This window comes from Micromesistius poutassou (assembly GCF_964030765.1).
Source record: "Micromesistius poutassou genome assembly, chromosome: 1".
NCBI lineage: Eukaryota > Metazoa > Chordata > Actinopteri > Gadiformes > Gadidae > Micromesistius > Micromesistius poutassou.
The window spans coordinates 8,416,097-8,426,315 of NC_140271.1; the positions used below are offsets into that span (position 1 = coordinate 8,416,097).

The 10,219-nt window shown below is 45.3% G+C and overlaps 1 protein-coding gene across 1 annotated transcript in view; it reads right to left on the reverse strand.

Moving 5' to 3' along the window:
- Window positions 1–9,072: 9,072 nt before the first annotated feature.
- Window positions 9,073–10,219, reverse strand: part of stx1b (syntaxin 1B) — a 23,490-nt gene continuing 22,343 nt past the window's right edge. Inside the window, exon 9 of the mRNA XM_084469360.1 lies at window positions 9,073–10,219. This exon is cut by the window's right edge and continues 584 nt beyond it. The gene's annotated coding sequence lies outside the window, so the exon portion shown is untranslated.

Sequence of the window (10,219 nt, forward strand, 5' to 3'; positions counted from 1 at the left end):
CTACTGGCACTGTATAGACCAGTGCAGGCCCAGTAGCTTCTCCTACATCATTGGAATGGGAGAGGGGAGGGCAATGGGGGGTGGTATTCCGTTGCTTACAATCTGCCACCTTATCGCTAGATGTTGCTAAATCCTACACAACCACACCTTTTAAATAAATAAATAATAGGCCTACAAGTAAAACATTTTAAATTCACATATTTTAAAGGGGTTATAGAATGAAGAATTCTACATATCCAACGCTACTTACAGAACTGCCCGAAGTCTTTTGAATGTATAATCCCTTTAGACGGGTAGGCAAATCCACAGAGAGCAATAATGGACACAAAGCAATGACGATTGGCCAAGCTGCAGGCTACACTGAACAATCCTTTTCTTTATTCGTTTTTTGTTATCATTTCAATATGTCTGTCGGGGTTGTTTTTATTTTTTTTTTTTAGGTTTTTGTTTTAAATTAAAATTTGACACACTTATAAAAGACAGCATCTGCATAGAGTTGTCATCTTAAAGATCCATGAAGAGAGATAGAGAGAGAGAGAAAGAGAGGAGGAGGAGAAGGGATTGAAAGAGAGATAGAGAGAGAGAGGGAGATATAGAGAGAGAGAGATCAAGAGAGGGGGGAGAGCGAGAGAGAAAGAGGGGAAGGAGGAGGGGGGGGGGAGATATCGAGAAGGGGGCAGGGCATGGGGATACTGGCACGTCACATGAACTAAACAGAACAGCCAACAGCAGTACGAGAGAGGAGGGGGGGGGTTTGGGGGGATTAGGGGGAAATGGGGGTGGGGGCAGGTTGGGGAGGGGGTGGGGGGTGTTGGGGGGGTGGGGGGGGGGGGGGACAGATCGCTTTTACATTACGCTACGCACACATACACACACACACAAAAACGGGACACAAGTTGCATTTTCCGGTCAAAGTTGCGGCCAAGAAGCCATCGCCCTGTCCTCCTTTTTTTTTGTTTCGTTTTTTTTATGTTGTTGTTGTCGCTGCTGTTTTTGGATATTTAGTGTCTTTTTATGCCTCTTGTCTCCGTTGCATCACCTTCTCCCTTCCCCTCACACGCCCTCACCCCTCCTCCCCTCCTCTCACCCCCTACTCTTAATACGGCAACACAAAATGCCGGGTGGGTGATTGGGGGGGCTTGCACAATCTTACTTTACTGCCTGTTCACACATTCCTCCCACCACCCCCCACCCCCCCCCCCCCCCCCCCCCCCCCCCCCCCCCCCCCCCCCTTGTCCGTAGCGTCTATAGGGTGACCTCCTCTCGGGCGTCGCCGCGTTACTGAGGGGAACAGGAAGGTGGTTTTTTTGACCACGGGTGCTTCAAGATGGATGCCCTCTTGAGTCGTCCAGTACAGGAGAGAGAGCCGGCGCACTGAGGAAAGGCTGTGTGTTGTTCTGTCCTCTGTCGTCAGAAAACCCTGTGTGTATTGCACTCACTGTCACTACAGCCTAGTGTGTAAGGCTAGGGCCCCCTCCCACCCTCAGGAGGCCCCTGGTGGAATCCTGGATCCATATCAATATCGTTAAAAGGTATATGGTGTCTTGTAAAAAGGACTATACTTGTGCCCCCCACCGACAAGAGAGCGTGAGTTGACTCTCAGGACAGTGTGGCTGGAGAGAGATGCGTTGAGAGAAGGAGAGGAGACCAGCGAACAGGATAGACAAGCAGACAAGACAGACAGAGCGAGGGCGGGGGGTCGTGGGCGGCCCTGGGCGGAGACGGCCGGGGGGGGGGGGGGGGGGGAAGAGAGAGAGCGTGCACGGTGGTGGTGGTCAGGCGAGGTGTACTGTTAGCCCCTTGGGGACTCGGTTTCATTATATGGAGGGAAGCACTTTCATCAGAGGAGCCAGTGGGCGGGGCTCTGGATCTGGAGTAATGGCAAGGAGGGGGGGGCGGTGTGTGGCTCAGGAGGCGTCTACATTGCATGCACACAACTGCACCTGTTTCATTGGTTCTTTTTTCATTGTATGGCCGGACAAGGGTTAACTATAAAGCCTGCATGGGCAATAATCTCCTTGTGTTTCTTTTGATATGAATCAAATAGCATAATAGAACTAAAAAACTCCTGGGCCTTCTATAGTCGTTGAGCCACAGTGGTATCTAATATCTATATTTAAACATAATGTATGTTTGATTATCTTCTCGAAATAGCCAATGGGCCTAAATAGGGGATCTTTTGGAACTGGTTGTAGTCAATGCAGGTTCTGAGCATGGAATGGCAGACGACGACGTTGTAAGCTGTGCTCTCTCTCTTGATCCCCCCGGGCCCCCACCCAGGTGTGCCTCAAAGTAAAGGGCGCGGGGAACGGCCGGGGGGGGCGTCCACCACCACTCGACTTTCAGGGGTTGGGAGTGGAGGTGGTGGTGGTGGGGGGCGACTGGGGGGAGGTGGGGGGGGGGGGGGGGGGGGGGGGGGGGTGAAAGAGAAGAGAGAAAAAAAAGCAAAGGATACTAGCGATACAGTTGAAAAAGGACAGAGGTGGAGCAACTTGTCAACTTTGACAGGAATAGAGATATCAGTAGATTTATACATAGACATGCAAGTCATTTTTTCTCTCTTTGAAGTTATTTACAATAATTACATAACACAAAGAATCCAGTTTCAGTTTTGACAAAATTGCGAGCATTCAATATTCAATATTACTACTATTATTAATGATAACATAACCCTCTGTGTTTCTTTAAATCATTGCTATTATAGAATCATCACAACCTCCCGTTTTGAAAGTTTTTGATTACGTTTTATCACTTTGCGTGAAGCTCTGTCTTTCTCCCGCCGGGTTTTTATAGTTGTACTGCATTTTTCTTTGTCATATATTGTAATAATAACAATAATAGCAACAATACTAATAATAATAATAATAACGATAATTATAATAATAATGATAGTAATGACAATGTATGTACTGGTTATTTAGTGTGTGTGACTCCTTTTGGCTATGATGGAGACCGTGTGGGCGTGGTCTATGATCACATCCCTTCCCTTGGCCCCTCCCACCACCCCTCCTACTGGTGACAAAGAAACACTGATACAAAACAAATACTGTCTCAGTTACTGGAGAGAGCAGAGAATAAGAGGAGGAGAAGGAAGGGGGAGGGGTCGATGGGGCAGATGGACCTGGGCAGTGAATAATAAATACATAAATAAATACATCAACATCATCAGCGTACACCCCTATAGACATGTAGTCATGGCCGTGGCTGCCCAGGAAGCAGGTCACATTGAAATAAATAAAAACATAATAAAATAAAATATTTCCTTCCAGAGCGAGGTACTAAACAGGTTTTGGTTTTTTAATATCGTTCTGTGTGGAAGATCAAAATGATGGGCGAGCAGAACAACTTTCTTCCCTGACTGCAGACTTGAATGTGATTGGAGGAATGGTGTGTGATTAACCAGCGGGTCAGGACAGAACACCCGTCATGTCCGGTTCCCGCTTAAGATTGCTGTAGACAACTTACACTCCTGCTTTAAGTGGAGTAGTCTGAGTTTAAGAATGTGCGGTTGTGCTCCCCAACCATTTTTGTTCCTCCGTGTTTTATACAACGCTCTGACCAAAAATGATTTAATTGATACACAGTTGATTTAAGCAAAATGGCTACACAGCCACATACATACAGGTAAATATATATTTTTTATATATATATATACGTATATATATATATATATATATATATATATATATATTATATATATACATGTTATTGTTCCCTACATATGTGATTTCAGTTGACAAGGCCACAGTCTTCACTCACACACACACAGAACAATGCCGTTAGGTTTGTAGGAGTTCAACGCTTCACCATCTGAATTATATACCGGCACGTTATCTAAATCATATGCGTATTGAATCGAGTGATGTCACAAGTGTAGTGTTGTATTGTCTGCTTTTTGTTTCTGAAACTGTGGTTAGTTTCAGAGAGTCGCAGCAGAGATTCTGTCTGCTGAAAGACAGGGCGTCTGGACTGGTGGTGAGCGGTGTGGTGTGGTGTGGTGCGGAGTGGTGAGCCACGCCCCCAAACCTACAGCAAGGCTATCGCTACTGGAGTGTGAACATGGAGACCGGTAGATAGGTTGTACAGAACACAATAGCAATAATCATCGTCAGAATCATATGGTAAGTATAAGAATTATACAAAACTAATTTTGTGTCGATAATAATAACCAGGGTAAAGCACCACCATTGTCTCACAAAAGTTAAGTCAGCCAGGAAGAGGAGTGTGTACGAGTCGTTACCGTAAACCGCGGCGTGACTCAAATCGTTTGATTCGCCTCGTCGAGAAAAAAAACGATGACACGTGTGTGGTTATCAGAGTGTGGTGGTCGTAATAAATCTATTTAATCTATTTATCAATGCGTTTCTCGAAGCTGGATCGCCTGGCCGACAGACCCACATAGGCCTACTAGTGAACTAAATGGCAGGTGAGGGGCAAGGTTTCAGTTAGCTTTATTATTTAGCTACGATTAGCGCTTATGTTTCCTACATTTGTGATTGTAAACTAAGTGTAAACTCCACTCGCGTTGTGCTCTTTCATATTAACGGTGAACATTTATTCAATTGCGTGGGGGTTAAGGGTGGTAGGGGGTGGGGGGGTGGGGGGGTGGGGGGGAAGCAAAGAGCAGTTGCTTTTCAGTAGTTTTTTTTCCATAATAAATAGAATGCCAGTAATAATAATAGCCTCAGTAAATATGTATATTCTCATTGCATCTGTTCCTTTCTGACATTTTTTTCTCCCATCATAAGGAAAAACCAAAACAAACAAACAGACAAACACACAGAAACAACTTGCGCTGCTCGTACATGCTCACGCAACTGGTGACGTGCGCTTGCGCATACACACATCTAGATACCAATCTTTATACCACGGAGGATAAGGGGGCGGGGTGGTGGGGGGGGGAAGGGGGGGATGGGGCGGGGCGCGGGGGGGTGGGGCAGGAAGAGTGGGGGCGGGGGCAGGAGGAGGGGAAGGGCATGCTGGGTAAAAAAAAAAGGAGCTCTACAAGTTTTAGGTTTTTTTCCCGCCAATCGGAAGAAGAACCAAAACGTTTTCCAAAATAGGAAGGGCGAGTTTCTCACTACAAACACACGGTACACTGTAGCCACGGAAACAAACGACTCATAAACGATTCAAAAGAACTACCATTAACTACCATTTCCTAGTGAGGGGGGGTGGGGGGGGGCGTTTTGGCGGAAGGGGCGCGTGATCGGGGGGGCAAGGGGGCGGGGGGGGGGGGGGGGGGGTCGGGATATTACATCCCCTGGCCTCAGACCATCCAAAGATGGATGACTATACAGCGGAATAAAGAAATAAACCGACAGCCTTAACAAAGGACCCCCTCTCTCGGACGCTCCCTGTCCCGCAGTGAGGAAGCCTTCTGCGCTGTAACCGCGTGGACACATTTCCAACTGAAGACCGTGTGAACCAGCGACTGTCCGAACCAGAGACTCAACTGCATGAGAGCATCTTGAGTTGGCTGCAGGTGGAGAAGCTTGGTAGGGGGGGGGGAGGGGCTTCAGACCAGCGATAAAGTGCACAACATGGCTTGGGTGTCTAGGGGTCAAGTAAGGGGTATGGGGTGGGGGTGGGGGGGTGGTTGAAGGAGGGGGAGCAGAAAGTAGAAGAACAAAAGACGTCACCATGCAAACTCCACAAAGCTCAAAGATTTGCATGCCTTTATATTATTAGTACACACAACGGAAGGGGGCGGGGCCCGGTGGGAAAAAAGTGGGCGGGCTTCCTCGCCTCATCATTATCGTCCACCAATCAACAGCTACAACACCAACAGGAAGAGGGGGATCTTGGAGGGGCCTGAAAGCCATTGTACAGACACGTGGTTTTGACATACTTCCTGCAACGTCCATTTAATGTCATTTAATGTTGTATTCAGTTAAAAAAATTTAAAATGGGGAAAAATAGTGCCTTTGAAGGCGATAATTTGCCATATTAGCTTAATCACTTAACTTACAAAATAAATACGCCTGAACACAAAATTAAATGCCCGCTTAAAATACACTTTTATCTGCAGCACAAAAGCTAAACACACACACACACACACACACACGCACGCACGCACGCACACACACACACACACACACACACACACACACACACACACACCAAAGCACAGTTTATCTACAGAAGCATCTTTAAAAAACAAACATGCTGGCCAGTGCTGAAATGGATGGGGAGTCCTCATTTGGGGTCCCTTTATTTTATATTAAACACATCTTTTGACTAAGATATCCATCCATTCACACATTACCACAAACCAGACCCCTTGACAACACCAGCGCCGTCCATCCCTTACCACAGCAGAGACTACTTTGACCAAAAGAAAATCACCATGGCAACTGCCGGCCCGACAACTTTAAAAACAGACTGATTATGCGTACAAAACATGAAGCGTAGTGAGGTCAGTGGTGATGTCAGAGTTGGAAACTGAGTTTGTTTCTCGCTGACCTCCTCAAGTGTGGGTCACCTTAAAAGCATTTTAACTGTTGTCATAACCCCTCTTCCATGTAATTTTATTTTAAGCCTAACAACTTCTAAGGTACATGTTGCTAGATAGTCCAGTGTGTGTTCTGTTTAGTTGTGGTTAATACACTTAAAACAAAACAATAATACGCTTAAGTATCATTTAAGTTACAACAGAAAAAGGATCAACGTTGAGTATTTATAAGTGAACGTGTGTGCTGAAGCAGCCAATAGGTAAGTGAGATAGAAGTCCTGTATTGGCTGGTTCATGTCGGTATAGGAAACTCTAACTTATAAAAAGCATGACAGCTTGTTACCAAGCATCCTAGTAATGCCACACAGCAAGCAACATCAGCAATCAATAGTACAAAGTTTTAAGATAATTTCTCTTGGATAAAAATCTAGTGGAATTTTACTGTTTGGAGGACTAACTAAGCTTACTATCCTTTGGTTTTGGTCTGAATTCATAAGTAAGTTTTGGTTTAAGAAACTCAACAAATAAATAAATACATAAAATATATTAAAAAAAACATCATCTGCCCCTCTGCGCCTCCTTACAGATGAATCGGACAGCAAATAAAAAGCCTTGGCCTTTCACCGCTAATACAAACAACTACACCTCTGTTTCTATTTCTACAACAACCTCAACCAAAAACGTAGTGGACAAACACATACTACTTGATCAAACCTATTCCTTGCAGGGACAGCCAGGAGTATTGTAACGGTGACATAGCACATCTTATTCATAGCTAAGAGTGGATTTTCCGATTGACACACACGGGAGATAATGGGTCGAAGAAGTCTATCTGGGGACCTTCCCTCATTAAAGCAAGTCTAAAGCAAAACCAGTTTTTATTGCTTTAACGTTGAGCGCAGAGAACAATGCAGGCGTGCATGCTCAAGGTGCACTATATAATCATTAGATCGTATTGTATTTGACTGTGTTGTAGTGTGTGTTTGTGTGTGTTTGAGTGTGTAGGTGATGGTTGGTGGTAAGGGGGCACGGTGGGCAAAGTGTAGCTTTCTAAGACGGAACCATGCTAGCACGTTGGTGGCCCCAAACTGTCATAACACCTTAGCTCACGCATGTGTAAAAGCGCAAACACTCACACGCACAAATGCGTGCGTGCACACACACACACACACACACACACACACACACACACACGCGCACACACACACACACACACACACACACACACACACACACACACACACACACACACACACACACACACACACACACACACACACACACACATTTTCATCCTCATGTGAGTTTGCCTTGCAGGCAGGGAAGAAGTTGACGGCGGTTTTGGGTCAACATTAGCTGAAAATCCACACCATGCTTACAGTATTTACCCATTGATGCAAAAAAAAGAACAGCACTTTGCCGTCTACAGTAACCCTACACGGTAGTGTTGGTGAAACCTAAGTATCATCGTGTTTTTTTGTGTCCAGTGTAACAATACCAACGTGGAAATAAATAATACAATTGACAGTGCAGTAGAGCATGTAGAGTGGTGTAAAGGTGCAGGGCAGGTACACGTAATAATAGGAGTTGGCTCGGCATCATAGAACCTGCTACACTGATAGCAATGCGCTGCCCTTTGCAACATATCTGCATGGACACTAACAGTATTCAGACACACTGTTCGACAGCACAATTTTGGGGAAAGAAATATGCTTTAAACTGATTTTGCCCTAAAAGTCAACCGAATCGACACTCTTACCAACGTAGCCATATTTGCAGTTTTGTTAAATGTTCTCATTATGTTACCCTTGCTTTAAGTCTCTATGAGGTCTATGTGGTACACCCATTACTATCTTAACAAACACTCGATTAGTATGAGAGAGATGTTGTTTTTGTATGAAGCATCATGGATCATTACATGTCCGCAGTGGTGCGTTTGTGTAGTGTTTGTGAATACGTGTGGGTTTCTAATGTGCATACATGTGACTGAATGAGCGCCATTTAGTGATACTTTCAGAGAGAGAATCCACCAATGAGAAGACACCCTGCGACGAGGTAATTTTCCCTGTCCCCACCCAACGGCCATTTTGGTAGCACCTGGAAATCTCAGGCATTTATATGGTGTGTATTCAAGTCCAGTGTTTGAACACACACACACACACACACACACACACACACACACACACACACACACACACACACACACACACACACACACACACACACACACACACACACACACGGAAAGAGATGAGAGGGCTGTGTGTGTTTAAGGGTAGGGGTTGAGAGGGGGAAGGGCGAGGACTGAGGGGGGAGGGGCAGAGGGTTGTGATAGCAAGGGAAACGTACAGGCAAACGTATCGAAACCATAGCTACTACAACACGCTTCTACGTAATTATGGCAGACGGTTACGTCACAGGAACACGTCACGCGTGCACTAAAAAACAGCAGCACCACTAAACCACAGAGCCAGGGAAACAAAGTAAACCTTCCTGGAGGAAAATGAAAGTGAAACCAAAAGGAAAACAAAACCCAATGACACCAGTTTCATCGTGATACTCGGGGACCAGGACAAGCCAGCATTTCAAGTTTTTTTTTCGATCTATTTTGTATTTTTCACATTATCTAGAGTTTACCAATATCCTATCCGTTAATGTAATTACTTTTTGATATAATCTCTTGTTTATGAATAGTCCTGAAGTCTGTGTACGATAGCGAGAGAATGACGCGCATTGATTCTTTTTTTGCTTCCTTCCTACTTCACATGAGTCCTTGTTTGTTATTGGCTACTTTTGGTGGGGAAAGGTAAGGGGGGTTGGACAAGGTGTCTCTCTTATTTCTAAGCTGCATAGTTTGCATAGTCTGTCACTTTCCCCGCCCCACTTTTATCTTCATGCCAACCAAACCCCTGCCAAATTTGCTCTTCCATCAAATAATTTTGACTGGAAAAGGGGTGTTGGGGGGGGGGAGGTGGGGGGGGGAGGGGGAGGGGGGACAAGGGGTTACCATGACAACCTGCCACCGTCAATGTCTAGCCTCCACAGTGGTCTACTAACCAATGAACTGCCCGACTGGAACAGAATCATCCATATTATGTGTGTGTGCTTCCATACTGGACCAAGAAAAATAAAATAAAACATTTGCCTCGTTTGTAGCTGGCTGGGGGAGAGCTCCTCCGATTGGTCAATTAAAGGAACAGGACAGAAGTGTGTAACCTATCTGTTTCCGAAGAATTGCCTGCATTGTCGATGACGTTCCTTCGTTTTAGCATAAAGGAGACTTGGATGTGCAAAGACCCAGAGAGTGAGTGCTCTACTTTTAGCTCACTACGACAGAGAGAGCTAAAGACTGTGATCAGCGTCGTCCCAGAATGCTCAGCTCTACGATGCCGCGTTCCACAATGGTTATTGCTAGAACACGTTTGAGTTCTGGAAGACGCGCTCTCAAAGTATTTAGCTCTGGAATTGCTTTCATTAGAACTGAAGAATGCCCGGTGGAAAGTGACCATTCTTCACTCCTACATGTCTCTACAACATTGACAAGAGCATAGTCAAATACATCCTACAATATATTTAGAAACCTCTGGCTCAAACACAAAAGAAGAGTTTGCTGTTAGATGGATGCCCCACAGATCCACAGCAGCCACTAGTTCTGTCCTCGGAGACCCACTAAAACGAAATAAACAATCAACAAAACAAAAACAGAGAACAAAGCAAAATCGCATAGATCCTAATTTCTTTACAGGTAGCTAACCCATGTGTTGC